This window comes from Sciurus vulgaris (genome assembly GCF_902686455.1).
Source record: "Sciurus vulgaris genome assembly, chromosome: X".
Classification (NCBI taxonomy): Eukaryota; Metazoa; Chordata; class Mammalia; order Rodentia; family Sciuridae; genus Sciurus; species Sciurus vulgaris.
The window spans coordinates 6,562,083-6,581,785 of record NC_136471.1 but is presented as its reverse complement, the minus strand read 5'-3'; the positions used below and the strand labels follow the sequence as shown (position 1 = coordinate 6,581,785).

Here is a 19,703-nt window from a genome sequence, read left to right as displayed (position 1 = left end):
TTAGAAAATCTTGAAAGCTCAAAAGAGGAAAGAAATTTTGTTTCTGGTGAACCATTGTCTTCAGGAAGATATAGCTACCCACTGACCCTTCCCCTTGCCTCAATGTAGGCACTCCTGAGTGGTTTGAGCAGCTAGGTTCATGTGAACTTGTTCCATTATGGGAAATCCCCTAAGGGAAACTAATCAACTTTTCTTTCAATACCATAGACAAGCTATTTCATTTACATATTAATGCGAGAAATGAATGGAAAACGATGGTCATTTGCTTTTGACTATTCAAGTCATTCAGTTTTTTAAAATGTTATATTACTACTAGCAAAACACACTCATTTTTTAAAAATATATATTTTAGATGTTGATAGACCTTTATTTTATTCATTTATTTATATGTGGTACTGAGAATCAAACTCAGTGCCTCGCACATGCTAGCAAAGCACTGTACCAATGAGCCACAACCCTAGCCCCAACACCCTCATTATTAATCCTAATGTACTTTCCTATATTGGGATGAGTGCATATAAGCAGAATGCTTATGTTGATTTATAAACAGAAAGGCTCTCATTTTCCTGGCGTGTCTATCAGGAAGCCCTTCTGTGCCCCTTTGTCTTAACATATTGTAACACTTTTATCTGCAACCAGTAATAGGCCCTGTTTCTACTCTCTTCAGTACTAAATTGGATTCAATTGGATTTCACTGTCTGTTTATGTATGAGGAAGTTCAGAATGCAGATGGAGAACTCTGATTCTCCTTGGATATAACTTTGAATTTGAATCTTAGTGAATCCTAGGAATTTTCCAATTATTTATCACAGTGCTAACATGTGTGATGATCTCCCTGGGCTCTTCTCTGCTCACACCAGCACTGGTTAGAATATTGGATTAAGTGACCCCTCATTAAGTGTATACCATTGCCCTTGGGTTTTTAATTTGACTACTATCCAATATCAGTCCTTTTCTACTTTTTGCATCCAAAGTCTTTCTGCTTTGGGTCCAAAGCTGATTCTGAAACTATTCCAATTAAGAAATGCCCTTGTAAAATAATAGAAGGGATCAATTGATCTTAAACATTTCATCTTATTTAGTCATTTTAAAGTATTGATATATTAGTGGTAACATCTGTTTTGAACATTGTTCCTTCTAAATATATAGCCACCTTGAAATATATTGATTTTTGATCCTAGAAGTAGAAATTCCATGGGGTCATGAATCTAGCTTCTACTTTAGGCCTCTAGATTCTCCATAGTAGATATTTTGCTCTGTAGTGTTGGAAAATCTTATATTATTTGATACCATATTCCAGTGTCTGAGTGGTTGTTCAGTGGAGACTCATACAAACTTGTGTAGCACTGGAAATAACATAAAATTCTTGCTCTCCTAATTTGTTTGAGTCAACAAAACACCAGCAAGTATTCTACTGACAGAGCTTCAGATGTAAGGGCTGTGACATCTATCACCAGAGTTGATTCATCTGCTCTAGCTGACTGGAAAGTTGTCTTCTTCCTTACTGCTCTGGGCACATCTAAAGAGGGCAACCTTCCCAGATACTTAAAATATTACAGTAATTGGTAGCAATGCCAAATAACCATCAGCCTGTGAGCTGGTGTTCACAAGAATCTTATTTTACTACACTAGAATATGCAAGGATTTGAGTTCTCTTAAGAACCAGAAGGGCCTAATAATGATGCTCTCCTGCCTGTATTGACTCCTATGGAATGCATTTTATGTCAAGTTTTCTAATGATGCTCCAGGAAATTCCCACTCCATTGGTCCTTTGGCAACTTCTTATGTATCTACTGACTTAAAACATGCATCAAGAACCACACAGAGAGGGGTAAAAATTGGTTTTCATGGGCCAGGATGCTTGTTTGGCAATTTAGTACCCTGGGAGTCTTTCATTCTGATTCTTTGCTAGTTTACATGACCTTCAATATTCTATGTTTAATCACAGAAAAAAACTTGAGTGAGTCTTGCACATTATTTCATTTTCTTCAAATTCTTTCACATTGCTGAGGATGTGAAGTAAATAAAGAGGAAGCTATCCCAAACTTGGCCTTGGATCATAGAGTCCCCACATACTTCTTAAGTATCTTCCTTCCTTACTTCTTGTACCATGGGCATCAAGGTTGTCCCAATGTGGACCTTCACACCATTTTTTTCTGTTTCCTTCTTTAAAGTTCTATCTTTCCTTACTATTCAGCAGTCCCCTCAGTTGCTCACCTAAATCCATGGCCTCAACTTAAGTGTCATCTCCCCAGGGCTACCTTTCTTGACTCCAGAAATTATGGTCCAAACTTTCTGAACTACAGATCTCCTCGGTAGTAAAGGTCAGAGGCAGATGTTGGGTTGGGTAAACGGATCTGCTCTCCTATAGCTTGTGAGATACACACACACACACACACACAGGTATATATTATATGTGAGTATATGTGAATGTGTGCATATGTGTATATATGCATATATATATTCTCCTTGAATATGGGTATGTACTGTGAGTTGCTTCTAACTAGTAAAATATGATAAAGTTGACAGGCTGTTTATGATTATGTGTATATGATTGCATAATCAAACATCACCCAAGACTCTATTTCTGTTTCAGCGTGTTGAAGAACCACGCTGTGAAGAATCCTATGGCCAGCTGTGGGAAAATGAGTTCTTTCATCAACCTGAGGAACTTTGGAAGTAGATTCTCCCTCAGTCAAGCTTCCAGATTAGATTCCAGAGATGGTCAGCTCCTTGATTGCAACTTTCTGAGAGACCCCATGCAGAAAGCCCAGGTAAGATGTGTCCAGACTCCAGGAAACTGAGACAGTAAGTGAGTGTGTTCATAAGTGTCTAAATTTGTGGTAATCTTTTACACATCATAGGAAACTGACACTGCTGTTGAATAATTATTTATGAAATCAATAAAATTATTTATGAAATTAAATGTTTATGTCCTGTATAGAAACCATGTCTCTCTTATCACTATATCTTCAATGCATATTACCATGGTAGACAGGGAGCTGATACTAAATAAATATTGGTTGAATGAGTAAATCTATGAATAAACAAACAAATGGATTGGCATGATAAACTTAATTCTGGTTAGCATACCTGCAGAAACATAGAAAATTTGGACATATTTAATCCCAGTCCTTCTTAAAGTCACAAGAATGAAGGTAAGAAGTGTGAAATTTATGGCCTATAAGGAACCTTCAAGAGAGTTGCAAATGTTTGGATGGAACAGAGAGGATATCACAAGGGAAGTCATGGCTGTTGCTCAGGTATATAAAGACATGTTCCATGGAATCAAAACTGTGCCCATGCACTCTGTATAACCCCAGGTGTTAGTCCAATTTAGATGCCAATGAATGTTTATTATTAGAAGACAGATTTTGATTGGACTAAGAGAAGTATGCATGGTGGTGGCAGCAGGGTCGCCAATTAAAGCTGTTTTTATTCCGTTAGGTAGTATTGAGTTTCATGTCACTTGAGGTGCTTAATCAGAGAATCACAGCCACTTGTTAAGGATGTTGTAAAGGGGACCACTTCATTTAAAAGGCTTACTGTCTATTTGGGAAAGAGGACATAGAAAGGAGATAACTATTAATGGGAGACCATGCTAAGTGTCAAATGATACATATAGCATAAATCAAATTTGTAACACTTTAGAGGGATGTAGTAGCCCCAAAGAAAAAACAATTAATGAGGAATTTGTTGAAGAGACTGTACTTGAAAGAAGAGAAAGCCTTGCATAATTGAATCCAATGGGTATTGGGTATTTCATGCAGGCATAACAGCACAGGCCAAAGAGCAAAGGCATGTACACTGCCATTCACAAATCACTAGTTACACTTAGCCATCTACTGTTTAACATCATTACAGGCTACATTCTCTGTGCTTTTGAAGGCTTTCTGCAGAGAAAGCCCCTGTGCCTCCTGTCTTAGCCATTCAGGTATTCTAGCTTCTCTCTGAGCCTTGAAGTACGTAGACAACCAGAACCTATTGGTTGATAGGTATTTTTTTCAATCACAAATAAGATTATGTTAAAATATTTCAACTGAAAACACAGAGTCATTAGTCAAGTGCTTTCCCAGCCTCAGCAGTAAATTAATGTGAAATTTAAATTTGAACATGTTTCTTGCTTCTTGATTTTTAAATTTCTGCTGCAAAATGATAATGCTTTTTGGTTTCTCATTGAAACATCAGGGTGCCGGGTATTAAATAAAGAGAAATAGCAGTAACTGGCATACTCTGTGTTTACTCTATTACTGAAGATGTCACCAACAAAAATAAATCCTAGACCTTGATTCATATCCACTATGGTGGGCTCTTTGGAGAGCTAGGATGCCAGAGAGGGAATTAACGAAGGCTGATGATGAAGTATTGTCTTTTCAAATGGAAAAAGAACTCCTCCTATTTCAGAATAATTTCTTTTCTTTAAACATTGGGTAAGTTACTGATTTATGAAGTGGCTTTTGACAACACTGAGACCTAAAATTCTCCTCACAGCATGGTTACCAGCAGCCTGACTTTTTCTCTACCTTACTTCTAGGAACTTTGACCCCAGGGGACCATCCTCATACTTCTTCAAAAAGAAACACATAATTCATTCTATGCTGCTAGAACATTTTAAAACTAAATAATGAAATTTAAGATCACCTCCCTGGGAAAATATCCATTTGAATTATAGCCAAATATTTCTTAATATATAGTGTTTATTATGGATTTGAAATTTAGAGCTATCCTTTATTTGGAGGGGTATAGGCTGAAGGAGGCTCTATCTGGGACCCTAAATGAATGGTCTTTGTTTAAATCTTTTTTTCATGTTAACTTCTTTTGGCTTTCTCACCAATTTAGTTGACTTCATAATGTAGTTTTTACTAATTTTTAAATATTTCTGCCCCTGAATTTAAGAAATTTCTAAAAACTATCTTAACTTAGATATGGCAGACTGCTTTGATGTACCCAGAGCTACTTTCAACACAATGGGCTTAAATTCTATAGAATGAAAAACAATTACCAATTGAAGGTCAGTACATAAACCTAGGGATATTACCAGTAATGGCAAATGGATGATTCATCTGTATAACTCAAAAGAAAGACTTAAATGTAAGTAGACTAGTATTAAGAAGGCAGAGATATAACATATGGTTTGAGTTTAGCAGAATAAGTTTAATTTGGCAACTTGTAGACTGGCAAATAGGTGTCTTCCAATTAGGTGAAGCATGGGTCTTCAATAACTAAACACCATTCTTCAGTACAAAAACACTATTTTGTCCCCAGCACATAACACAGCACCCAGGACATTGTAGGGGCTAAGTGAATATTCAAAGAAATAGTGGATTAATCACTCTTCCAATTAATTTGTAGCACTGGATATGACTTTATCTTCAGCCTTGAAAGTACTTTAGATCAAAAGGATTCCTTTTACAGAAAGTAGGTGACTAAAATTTACTGATCTTTGACTCCATAACTAAGTGATGGCACATAATAGGTGCTAAAAAATATTTTCTAAATGCAGCTTTTATTCATTTTTGTATTGTGGATTTATCACTGAGTCATATCCCCAGCCTGTTTTATTTTTTATTTTGAGACAGGGTTTACCTAAGTTTCTGAGTGTCTTGCTAAGTTGCTTAGGGCCTTGCTAAGTTGCTGAGGCTGGCCTTAAACTTGCAATTGTCCTGTCACAGCCTCCTGGGCTGCTGGGATTACAGGCCAGCACCACCACACCTGGCCTAAATGCAGCTTTTTTTTTTTTCATTGTGTCAATGCAGATTTATTAAATTTATTCAAGATAGAGCTCAGCTAGGAGCTCAAAGTAATCACAAAGTGTATTTTACTTTAATCGCTCAGCTGCCTATCTTAAAAATATTTTTTTATTTGTTATAATTAGTTATACATTTTAATGAAGATCTTAATGCTATTCTTCAACTTTCAGGATCACCCTCTTCTCTTTTATGAGTTATTCACATGAATCTTTGTGGAAATACCAAGTGATCTTATATACAAAGGGAGAAAGTCTTATAATGCATTAGGTAAAGAGCATATTATGAATTGGATTGACACTCCAACTTCAGTTGTTAAAACTGGAGACACATATGAATTATATGGAATTAAAGTTTGGTGGGGTCAGGGTGCAAAGGAAATAAAAGTTCTTAGTTAAATGGAAATAAAGCAGGAAGGATAGTCTTACAGTATCCATTCTGAAAATACAGTGACGACCTTCAAGTTTCTCATGCTTCTCACTCAAAAACAGCAAATAATGTTAACCTACAACAACTTTTCTCAGAGTGTGACTCTACTTTGGAATTATATGAGAACTTGTTGAAGTGGAGACCCCATCAGAGAAATGCAAATCAAAACCACAATGAGATGTCACTTCACATATTAAGATATGTATATATTCCATTGTATATATCTCACATTTTCTTTATCCATTCATCTGTTGAAGGGCACCTAGGTTGGTTCCATAGTTTAGCTATTGTGAGTTGAGCTGCTGTAAACATTGATATAGCTGCATCACTGGAGTATGCTGATTTTAAGTTTTTTGAGTATAAACCGAGGAGTGGGCTAGCTGAATCAAATGGTAGTTCCATTCCATGTTTTCTGAGGAATCTCCATACTGATTTCCAGAGTGGCTGCACCAATCTGCAGTCCCAACAGCAATGTATGAGTGTGCCTTTCTCCCCACATCCTCGCCAACACCTATTGTTGCTTGTGTTCTTGACAATTGCCATTCTGATAGGAGTGAGATGAAATCTTTGAGTAATTTTGATTTGCATTTCTTTAATTGCTAGAGATGTTGAACTTTTTTTCATATATTTCTTGATCGATTGCATTTCTTCTTCTGTGACGTTTCTGTTACTCAGCTTTAAAGAAGAATGAAATTATGGCATTTGCTGGTAAATGGATGGAGTTAGAGAATATCACGCTAACCAAAATAAGCCAAACCCCAAAACAAAAGTCTGAATGTTTTCTCTGATATGTAGATTCTAATTCACAATAATGGTGGGTCTAGGGAAGAATAGAGTTACTTTATATTAGGTAGAGGGGAGTGAAGGGAGGGGAAGGGGTATGGAGGTACGAAGGATAGTAGAGTGAAAAAGACATAATTACCTCATGTACATATATGACTGTATGACTGATGTGATCCTACAACATGTAAAATCAGAAAAATGAGAATTATACTCCATTTATGAATTATCAAAATGCATAAATGCATTTGACTGTCATGTATAACTAATTAGAACAAATTAAAAATTAATACAAAATGTATATATTAAACAACAGAAAATGGCAATTATCAAGGCTATGGAGAAATTGAAATCCTTATGCATTGTTGGGGTTATAAAATGGTGCAGTCACTGCAGAAAGCAGTATGGCAGAATGGTGAATCCTCAAAATTTAAAATATAGAACTACTATATAATCAAGCAATCCCAATACTGGGTATATGTCTGAAGGCAATAAAATCAGCATGTTGAAGAGCCATATGCACTCCCATGTTTAGTGCACCATTTTTTAGAGTAACTAAGAGGTAGAGACAACCTAGTGTCCATCCATAAATAAGTAGATAAACAAGAGGTAGTATATCCATTCAATGGAATTTTATCCAGCCTCAAAAAGGAAGGAATTCGACACACACTGCAAGATAGGTGGACTTTGAAGATATAATGCAAAGTGAAATAAACCAGTCACAAAAATATAAATTTATATGATTACATTAATTCTACTTATATGAAGTTCCCCAGAGTGGTCTAATTCATAGAAACATAAAGTAAAATGGTTTTTTACCAGAGGTCATGTGAGGTATGTGGAGTTCTTGAGAGCTAGTGCACAATAGTGTGATTATATGAACATTACTGAACTGTACACTTAAAAACTGTGAGATAGTACATTTCATGTTACATGTTTATTTTCAGTATTAGGAATGAAACCCAGAGGGAATCTACCACTGAGCACTTTTTTTAAAGTACTGTGATAGGATCTCCTGAAATTGCCCAGCCTACCCTCAAATTTGAAAACCTCTTGAGTTGCTGGGATTACAGGCACATGCCACCACTTGGCTGTTATACATATTTTTAAAACCACAATTAAAATGCATTCTACTGTCATGTATAACTAATTAGAACAAATAAAAAAAACAAAAAATATTTTAAAAATGAAAATCCTAGAACTCTACTAAGTATACTAAACCAAACTTTGGTATAAGGGGACTAGGAATGTGCATTTTCACATGCTCCCTGGAGATTTTCAGGCACACAGAAAAGTATGAGAAGAGCTGAGCCTGGCACTTATGATTCACAATGTGTGTGCGCGCACGCGCGCGTGTGTGTGTGTGTGTGTGTGTGTGTGTATGCAAGTGTGTGATTTGTTTAAACTTACAACAGTTCTGTAAGTGGCCATTACCTTAATCACTGTTTTGTCAATAAGTGGTGGAGCCAGGGTTCAATCTAGGTTGAACTGACATAACACCCATTTTCTTTCCATGTGCTTCAACTTTCCTATCCCCGGATGCAACAGTTAGACTTAACCTGCCTTTATGTATCTGAAAAAATATGAAATGTCTCAAAACAGCATTTATCTGATACCTTGTAGTTATTCCCATTAGCAGGCTTAAAGGGTGCTCATTCTTATTTAGTGCTATCTGATTTGTCATTCACACTGATGCCTAGGTGTATTTCATCAGCTTTAATCAATGCTCTCTATTTTTAGTTGCCCCATGTATAAACTTTGTGTTTTCCCTATGTAGATTCATCAGAGATTTTCTGTATTTTTCTCAAACTTTAGGATATAATATTAAATTCTGATAAGTCTCACAAGTAGATTATTGAATTAATTAATTTGGATTTTATGCTTATTAATCATTAGTGGCTCCTGTGTAAATTCTACCAAATTCTCCACCACATAATGTCCAACTTCTTACCTCTGTGGGACCTCTATAAGCTGCTCTTCAGATACATTTCTAGCCTTTTTTCCCTCCACTTTCCTGACATTGCATGTAATAGATTTGGCATATTTGTCAGTTTTATGAATATGCATTGGACTTTTCTACTTTCCTGCTTTTGTTCTTGACATTCCCAGTGTGCAGTATGTGTCTTCTAACCATTTTTGTACCCACAGTTAGGAATTTGGCCCAATTAAATCTTCCACTTGATTTTCTCTATATGTGTCCTCATCCTAAAGTGACCAGTCATTCAATGTATGCTTGTTGCAGTAATTTGTTATATTCATAGAATCCAATTTATTGACTGCCTTATATTACCAGGATTTGTGTGGGTCCAGTTTTGTCTATTAGATTATAAGGACTCTAAGGCACAGACCCTTAATTTATAGTCCTTAGTTACAACATAATTATTGAACCTATTATATGTTACCTTTTCTAGGCATGGGGATCATAGAGGTAAAAGACAATTCCTGCCCTCATGGGGCTCATGGCATAGAAGAGGAAACAGAGAAGTCAACAGTTTTATAGCTTTTACAACCATATTCACTTGCATATGCCCTTTGAAATGCCTGTTTGTACCTATCACTTAAATTTGAGTGATCACAGTCTAACTTCTGCAATAATTGATTAAATCTTACTATCACATCAAAAACTATCAGCCAGTAATGATATGACTTGTCAGCTAAAACCAGATATAAATGGAAGTTCACATAACTGGCCTAGAATAGTTTAATTCATGTTTCTAAACTTGGATTGGACTCACTAATTTCTTTTCAATAGTCAATAAACCTTTTGCAATAAGACTATATATAAGAAAGTGACTGAGTAATTGTTTCGAATACACCAGTAGATGTCTGTGGATTTGTGTTCACTTATTTAGTGGGTTTTTCTTTGTAACCTATGATTACACTCATTTGCAATTATGAAAAAATCAATATGTTATTGGATTGCCTTTGAATGGGGTATGGGGGAGTAGGGAATAAAGAAAATAACACATACAAAATTACTTCATGATAAAGAATTACGAAAAGAAAATACAGGTCAGTAAGTTTTCCAGTGAAATTAAAATATCCCTGCATTCACTTGATACTCTGTAGGATTTATATGAGAACTTAACAAAGTATTACTTAGGCCCATGACAGTAGTCCCCATGAACTATGTAAAAAGACCTGCCAGTTGAGGAGTATCAGTATATTCTGAGATGGAAAGTTTATTGTAAACTAAAAATAACAAGCATGGAGTGTTTGTGTGCCCTTGTTATTGAAAAAGAAAATAGGTAGTATTCTTGGGTGTTGTCCTGATTTTTATTTAGAAAAAGGAAGGCTGCCATTTGGGCTCCTGGTCCTCTAGAGGAGATGATTACCTCCATTACTGTGCATTTGTTTAGTACTTCATTGTTGTCAAAGATCACCCCTTTGTTCCCCAGCTGGATATGTCAGATGTATTACTGAGATGTTTTAAGTCATAATTCATTGATTTCTTTCCATTTTTTTTGGTTCATAATTAGGGTTAAAGGTGGAATTGCAAACACTCGTTAGGTGTAAGATTATAAACTATATTTAATTAACAGAGAACCTTGGAAAACAAACACATCAGACACAAAGAAAGCTGTATTTGATGCCACTCTTCAGGTTGCTGAAACTCTTAGAGATCCCAGGGCAATTGGTTATTTTTTCAGGTTTCATTTTTGTTAACATTTGACCCTTAATATTTTTGTTTTAATATATGAAGCCCAAGAAGAATGATGAATAAACATGTTTATTATTCTTCTTAATGTACACATAAATATGTACAAATATTTATATACATCTGCATATATGTACATATGTACACTTGTTTACTTTGATCCTAGCACCTCAAATTCAATTAGCCTACCTGCATGTCCAATATCCTGAAACTAGAAAAGATTCAAAGATTCTAGATTTTCCAGTGATCACCTAGGCCATCTCCCTGACTACTCCCCATTTGATCTTTTTTTTTTTATTGTAAACAAATGGGATACATGTTGTTTCTCTATTTGTACATGGACTCAAGGCATACCATTTCTGTAATCATAAATTTACATAGGGTAATGCTATTTGATTCATTCTCTTATTTTTTCCCTCCTCCCACCCATCTTTTCCCTCTATACAGTCCTTCCTTCTTCCATTCTTACCACCCTCCTTATCCCTAACCCTAACCCTAACCCCTCCCAGCCCCCATTATATGTCCTCATCCTCTTATTAGCGAGATCATTCGTCCTTTAGTTTTTTGAGATTGACTTATCTCACTCAACATGATATTCTCCAATTTCATCCATTTGCCTGCAAATGCCATAATTTTATCATTCTTCATGGCGGAGTAATATTCCATTGTATACATATGCCACAGTTTCTTTATCCATTCATCAACTGAAGGGCATCTAGGTTGGTTCCACAATCTGGCTATGGTGAATTGAGCAGCTATGAACATTGATGTGGCTGTATCTCTGTAGTATGCTGATTTTAAATCCTTTGGGTATAGGCCAAGGAGTGGGATAGCTGGGTCAAGTGGTGGTTCCATTCCAAGCTTTCTGAGGAATCTCCATACTGCTTTCCAGAGTAGCTGCACCAATCTGCAGTCCCACCAGCAATGTATGAGTGTGCCTTTTCCCCCACATCCTTGCCAACACCTATTGTTGCTTGTGTTGTTGATAATCGCCATTCTAATTGGGGTGAGATGGAATCTTAGGGTAGTTTTGATTTGCATTTCTCTTATTACTAGAGATGTTGAACATTTTTTCATATACCTGTTGATTGCTTGTACATCTTCTTCTGTGAACTGTCTGTTCATTTCCTTAGACCATTTGTCAATTGGGTTATTTGTATTCTTGGTGTACAGTTATTTGAGCTCTTTATAGATTCTGGAAATTAGTGCTCTATCTGAAGTATGAGTGGCAAAGATATTCTCCCACTCTGTAGGCTCTCTCTTAGCATTGCTGATAGTTTCCATTGCTGAGAGAAAGCTATTTAGTTTGAATCTGTCCCACTTGTTGATTCTTGCTTTTATTTTTTGGGCTATGGGAGTCCTGTTAAGGAAGTCTGATCCTAAGCCAACAAGTTGAAGGTTTGGACCTACTTTTTCTTCTATAAGATGCAGGGTCTCTGGTCTGATTCTGAGGTCGTTGATCCATTTTGAGTTGAGTTTTGTGTAGGGTGAGAGATAGGGATTTAGTTTCATTCTGTTGCATATGGATTTCCAGTTTTCCCAGCACCATTTGTTGAAGAGGTTATCTTTTCTCCATTGCATATTTTTGGCACCTTTGTCTAGTATGAGAAAATTGTATTTATTTGGATGTGTGTCCATGTCCTCTATTCCGTACTATTGATCTACCTGTCTATGTTGGTACCAATACCATGCCTTTTTTGTTACTATTGCTTTGTAATAGAGTTGAAGATCTGGTATTGCGATACCCCCTGCTTCACTCTTTCTACTGAGGATTGCTTTAGCTATTCTGGGTTTTTTATTCTTCCAGATGAATTGCATAATTGCTTGCTCTATTTCTGTAAGGTACGTCATTGGGATTTTATTTGGAATTGCATTGAATCTGTATAGCACTTTTGGTAGTAAGGCCATTTTCACAATATTAATTCTGCGTATCCAAGAATATGGGAGATCTTTCCATCTTCTAAGGTTTTCTTAATTACTTTCTTTAGTGTTCTGTAGTTCTCATTGTAGAGGTCTTTCACCTCTTGTGAGATTTTATTCTCAAGTATTTTATTTTTTTTTGATGCTATTGTGAATGGGGTAGTTTTCCTAATTTCTCTTTCTGAAGATTCATCACTTATGTATAAAAATGCATTGGATTTATGAGCATTGATCTTGTAACCTGCTACTTTACTGAATTCACTTATGAGTTCTAAGAGTTTTCTGGTGGAATGTCCAGGTTCCTCTAAATATATAATCATGTCATCAGCGAACAGGGATAGTTTGAGTTCTTCTTTTCCAATTTGTATCCCTTCAATTTATTTGGTTTGTCTAATTGCTCTGGCTAGAGTCTCAAGAACGATATTGAATAGAAGTGGTGAAAGAGGGCATCCCTGCCTTGTTCCAGTTTTTAGGGGGAATGCATTCAGTTTTCACCATTTAGAATGATATTAGCCATGGGCTTAGCATAAATGGCCTTTACAATGTTAAGGAATGTTCCCACTACCCCAATTTTTTCTAGTGTTTAGAGCATGAAGGGATGCTGTATTTTATCAAATGCTTTTTCTGCAACTATTGAAATAACCATGTGATTCTTAACTTTAAGTCTGTTGATATGGTGAAGGACATTTATTGATTTCAGGATGTTGAACCAACCTTGCATCCCTGGGATAAAACCCACTTGATTGTGGTGCACTGTCTTTTTAATATATTTTTGTATGCAATTTGCTAAAATTTTGTTGAGAATTTTTGTGTCGATGTTCATTAAGGATATTGGTCTGAAATTTTCTTTCCTCGATGTGTCTCTGTCTGGTTTATGTATCAGGGTGATTTTGGCTTCATAGAATGAGTTTGGGAGGGCTCCCTCCTCTTTATTTTATGGAATACTTTGAGAAGTATTGGAAGGAGCTCTTCTTTAAAGGTTTTGTAGAACTTGGCTGAAATCCCTTCTGGTCCTGGACTTTTCTTTGTTGGTAGGCTTTTGATGACCTCATCTATTTCATTGCTTGAAATTGATTTATTTAAGTTGTGTATGTCCTCCTCGTTCAGTTTAGGTAATTCATATGTCTCTAGAAACTTGTTGATGTCTTCGAGGTTTTCTATTTTGTTGGAGTATAGATTTTCAAATTAGCTTCTCATTATATTTTGTATTTCACTTGTGTCTGTTGTGATATTTCCTTGTTCATTCTGAATTTCAGTAATTTGGGTTTTCTCTCTCTTTCTCTTTGTTAGCATGGCTAAGGGTTTATCAATTTTGTTTATTTTTTCAAAGCACCAACTATTTATTTTGTTAATTTTTCCGATTGTTTCTTTTGTTTCAATTTCGTTGATTTCAGCTCTGATTTTAACTATTTCCTGTCTTCTACTACTTTTGGTGTTGGTCTGCTCTTCTTTCTCTTTTTTTTTTTTTTCTATTTTTTTTATTGTAAACAAATGGGATACATGTTGTTTCTCTGTTTGTACATGGCGTAAAGGCATACCATTTGTGTAATCATAAATATACATAGAGTAATGTTGTTTGATTCATTGTTATTTTTTCCCTTCCCCCCACCCCTCCCACCCCTCTTTTACCCTCTATACAGTACTTCCTTCCTCCATACTTGCCCCCCTCCCTAACCCTAACTCTAACCCTAACACTAACCCTTCCCTCCCCCCCTTTATGTGTCATCCTCCACTTATTAGCGATATCATTCGTCCTTTGGATTTTTGAGATTGGCTTATCTCACTTAGCATGATATTCTCCAATTTCATCCATTTGCCTGCAAATGCCATAATTTTATCATTCTTTATGGCTGAGTAATATTCCATTGTATATATATACCACAGTTTCTTTATCCACTCATCAATTGAAGGGCATCTAGGTTGGTTCCACAGTCTGGCTATTGTGAATTGAGCAGCTATGAACATTGATGTGGCTGTATCTCTGTAGTATGCTGATTTTAAGTCCTTTGGGTATAGGCCAAGGAGTGGGATAGCTGGGTCAAATGGAGGGTCCATTCCAAGTTTTCTAAGGAATCTCCACACTGCTTTCCAGAGTGGCTGCACGAATTTGCAGCCCCACCAGCAATGTATGAGTGTACCTTTCTCCCCACATCCTTGCCAACACCTGTTGTTGCTCGTATTCTTGATAATCGCCATTCTAATTGGGGTGAGATGGAATCTTAGGGTGGTTTCGATTTACATTTCTCTTATTACTAGAGATGTTGAACATTTTTCCATATGTTTGTTGATTGCTTGTACATCTTCTTCTGTGAAGTGTCTATTCATTTCCTTAGCCCATTTGTCGACTGGATTATTTGAATTCTTGGAGTAGAGTTTTTTGAGTTCTCTATAGATTCTGGAGATTAGTGCTCTATCTGAAGTATGAGTGGCAAAGATATTCTCCTACTCTGTAGGCTCTTTCTTCGCATTGCTGATAGTTTCCTTTGCTGAGAGAAAGCTTTTTAGCTTGAATCTATCCCAGTGGTTGATTCTAGCTTTTATTTCTTGTGCTATGGGAGTCCTGTTAAGGAAGTCTGATCCTAGACCAACAAGGTGAAGATTTGGACCTACTTTTTCTTCTATAATCTGCAGGGTCTCTGGTCTGATTCCGAGGTCCTTAATCCATTTTGAGTTTAGTTTCGTGCATGGTGAGAGATATGGGTTTAGTTTCATTCTGTTGCATATGGATTTCCAATTCTCCCAGCACCATCTGTTGAAGAGGCTATCTTTTCTCCATTGCATATTTTTGGCCCCTTTGTCTAGTAGGAGAAAATTGTATTTATTTGGGTTTGTGTCCGTGTCCTCTATTCTGTACCATTGATCTACCTTTCTATTTTGGTACCAATACCATGCCGTTTTTGTTACTATTGCTTTGTAGTAGAGTTGAAGATCTGGTATTGCGATACCCCCTGTTTCACTCTTCCTGCTAAGGATTGCTTTAGCTATTCTGGGTTTCTTATTCTTCCAGATGAATTTCATAATTGCTTGCTCTATTTCTGTAAGGTACGTCATTGGGATTTTAATTGGAATTGCATTGAATTTGTATAGCACTTTAGGTAGTACGGCCATTTTGACAATATTAATTCTTCCTATCCAAGAACATGGAAGATCTTTCCATCTTCTAAGGTGTTCTTTAATTTCTTTCTTTAGTGTTGTATAGTTCTCATTGTAGAGGTCTTTCACCTCTTTTGTGAGATTGATTCCCAAGTATTTTATTTTTTTCGAGGCTATTGTGAATGGGGTAGTTTTCCTAATTTCTCTTTCTGAAGATTCATCACTTATGTATAAAAATGCGTTGGATTTATGGGCATTGATCTTGTAACCTGCTACTTTACTGAATTCACTTATGAGTTCTAAGAGTTTTCTGGTGGAATGTCCAGGTTCCTCTAAATATATAATCATGTCATCAGCGAACAGGGATAGTTTGAGTTCTTCTTTCCCAATTTGTATCCCTTTAATCTCTTTGGTTTGTCTAATTGCTCTGGCCAGAGTCTATAGAACGATGTTGAATAGAAGTGGTGAAAGAGGGCATCCCTGCCTTGTTCCAGTTTTTAGGGGGAATGCTTTCAGTTTTTCACCATTTAGAATGATATTAGCCATGGGCTTAGCATAAATGGCCTTTACAATGTTAAGGAATGTTCCCACTATCCCTATTTTTTCTAGTGTTTTGAGCATGAAGGGGTGCTGTATTTTATCAAATACTTTTTCTGCATCTATTGAAATAATCATGTGAGTCTTGACTTTAAGTCTATTAATGTGGTGAATTACGTTTATTGATTTCCTGATGTTGAACCAACCTTGCATCCCTGGGATGAAACCCACTTGATCATGGTGCACTGTCTTTTTAATATGTTTTTGTATGCGATTTGCTAAAATTTTGTTGAGAATTTTTGCATCGATGTTCATTAAGGATATTGGTCTGAAATTTTCTTTCCTTGATGAGTCTCTGTCTGGTTTAGGTATCAGGGTGATATTGGCTTCATAGAATGAGTTTGGGAGGGTTCCCTCCTCTTCTATTTTATGGAATACTTTGAGAAGTATTGGAATGAGCTCTTCTTTAAAGGTTTTGTAGAACTCGGTTGAGAACCCATCTGGTCCTGGACTTTTCTTTGTTGGTAGGCTTTTGATGACTTCTTCTATTTCAGTACTTGAAATTGGTCTATTTAAATTGTTTATGTCCTCCTCGTTCAGTTTAGGCAATTCATATGTCTCTAGAAACCTGTTGATGCCTTCAAAATTTTCTATTTTGTTGGAGTATAGATTTTCAAAATAGCTTCTAATTATGTTTTGTATTTCAATCCTGTCTGTTGTGATATTTCCTTGTTCATTCCAAATTTTAGTGATTTGGGTTTTCTCTCCTCTTTGTTAGTGTGGCTAAAGGTTTATCAATTTTGTTTATTTTTTTGAAGAACCAACTATTTGTCAATTTTTTGTATTGTTTCTTTTGTTTCAATTTCGTTGATTTCAGCTCTGAGTTTAACTATTTCCTGTCTTCTACTACTTTTGGTGCTGTTCTGTTCTTCTTTTTCTAGGGCTTTGAGCCGTAGTGTTAGGTCGTTTATTTGTTGAGTTTTACTTCTTTTTTTAAATGTGCTCCATGAAATAAATTTCCCTCTAAGTACTGCTTTCATAGTGTCCCATAGATTTTGATATGATGTTTCTTTGTTCTCATTTACCTCTAAGAATTTTTTAATTTCCTTCCTAATATCTTCTGTTATCCATTCATCATATAATAGCATATTGTTTAATCTCCAGATGTTGGAATAGTTTCTGTGTTTTACTCTTTCATTTATTTCTAACTTCAATCCATTATGATCTCATAGAATACATGGTAGTGTCTCTATCTTCTTGTATTTGCTAACATTAGCTTTGTGGCATAATATATGGTCTATTTTAGAAAAGGATCCATGTGCTGCTGAGAAGAAAGTGTATTCACTCTTGGTTGGATGCTATATTCTATAAATGTCCGTTAAGTCTAAATTATTGATTGTGTTATTGAGATCTATGATTTCTTTGTTCAATTTTAGTCTGGAAGACCTGTCCAGTGGTGAGAGAGGTGTGTTAAAATCACCTAGTATTATTGTGTTATGGTCTATTTGGTTTCTGAAATTGAGAAGGATTTGTTTGACATACATGGATGAGCCACTGTTTGGGGCATAGACGTTTATGATTGTTATATCTTGCTGATTTATGCTTCCCTTAAGCAGTATGAAATGACCTTCTTTATCCCTTCTGACTAACTTTGGCTTGAAGTCCACATTATCGGAAATGAGGATGGATACTCCAGCTTTTTTGCTGAGTCCATGTGCATGGTATGTTTTTCCTCATCCTTTCACCTTTTGTCTATGGGTATCTTTTTCTATGAGGTGAGTCTCTTGCAGGCAACATATTGTTGGATCTTTCTTTTTAATCCAAACTGCCAGTCTATGTCTTTTGATTGATTAGTTCAGGCCATTAACATTCAGGGTTATTATAGAGATATGATTTGGTTTCCCGGTCATTTGGTTCATTTTTTAAATTTTATTTATTTATTTGTTTGACACAACTTGTTTCCTCCTTTATTTGACAATTCCTTTAGGATAATTCCTCCCTTTGCTGATTTGCTTCTTTGTTTTTCATCTCTTCCTCATGGAATATTTTGCTGAGAATGTTCTGTAATGCTGGCTTTCTTTTTGTAAATTCTTTTAGCTTTTGTTTATCATGGAAGGATTTTATTTCATCATCAAATTTGAAGGTAAGTTTTGCTGGGTATACGATTCTTGGTTGGCATCCATTTTCTTTCAGGGCTTGAAAAATGTTGTTCCAGGCCCTTCTAGCTTTTAGGGTCTGGATTGAAAAATCTGCTGATATCCGTATTGGTTTCCCCCTGAATGTAATTTGGTTCTTTTCTCTCACAGCCTTTAAAATTCTGTCTTTATTTTGTATGTTCGGTATTTTCATTATAATGTGCCTTGGTGTGGGTCTGTTGTAATTTTGTGTATTTGGAGTCCTATAAGCCTCTTGAACTTGATTTTCCATTTCATTCTTCAGATTTGGGAAATTTTCTGATATTATTTCATTGAATAGGTTGTTCATTCCTTTGGCTTGTTTCTCTAGGCCTTCCTCAATCCCAATAATTCTTAAATTTGGCCTTTTCATGATATCCCATAGTTCTTGTAGATTCTGTTCATGATTTCTTACCATCTTCTCTGTTTGTTCAACTTTGTTTTCAAGGTTAAATATTTTGTCTTCAATGTCTGAGGTTCTGTCTTCCAGGTGTTCTATCCTATTGGATATGCTTTCTATGGAGTTCTTAATTTGGTTTATTGTTTCCTTCATGTCAAGGATTTCTGTTTGGCTTTTTTTTCAATATCTCTAACTCTTTATTGAAATGATCTTTTGCTTCCTGTATTTGCTCTTTTAACTGTCGATTGGTGCGATCATTCAATGCCTGCATTTGCTCTTTAATCTCATCATTCAGTGCATGCATTTGCTCTTTCATCTCATCGTTTGCTTCCCTGATCATTTTAATTATGTACATTCTGAACTCCCTTTCTGTCATTTCTTCTGCCATGCTGTCATTGGGTTTTATTGATGTAACATCTAGATTTGTTTGCAGCATTTTCTTTCCTTGTTTTCTCATATTGTTCAGGTATCAGTGGACCGCTGAGATATTGCAGATTTCCTCTATTGACTTACAATGTCCCTGAAGATTTCTATATATATCCCCCCTTAGCCTTCAGTAGGCTGAAGTCTTGGAGGAAGTTGATAATGCGGTGCTCCACAAGGAAGCTGCCTCTCTAGGAGTGGTGGCCTTCAGGTGGGTTATAATCCCTGCTAGTGGGCAGAGGTGCCTCCACTTGTTGAACAATGATCATCCAAAGGGGACCTAGGCTGTGGGCTGAGGCAAGGCCTGTTTGGGCCTGAGTCTCTGGTTTTACCGTCCTTGTGGGGAAACCTCACCCAGCAGGGAAGACTCACCCTGTGGGGAGGTCTCGCTGGTCAGTTCCCTCCTAGAGGTTCCCCTCAATTTACAGCTACCGCCTGGGCTGGGCTGCCTTCCTCTGCAAAGTTCCCAGGGGCCCGGCCCTACCTCCTCGGCCTGGGAGCCTCACCCTTTGCAGATGACTCTCCTTAGGCTGCCCTTCCTC

The 19,703-nt window shown here is 36.4% G+C and overlaps 1 protein-coding gene across 1 annotated transcript in view; it reads left to right on the top strand.

Annotated features, from left to right (window-relative positions):
* The first annotated feature begins 2,622 nt into the window (after positions 1 to 2,622).
* Positions 2,623 to 19,703, top strand: part of AFF2 (ALF transcription elongation factor 2) — a 776,411-nt gene continuing 759,330 nt past the window's right edge. The window contains exon 1 of the mRNA XM_079124460.1: positions 2,623 to 2,774. The gene's annotated coding sequence lies outside the window, so the exon portion shown is untranslated. The remainder of the gene's footprint in view (positions 2,775 to 19,703) is intronic.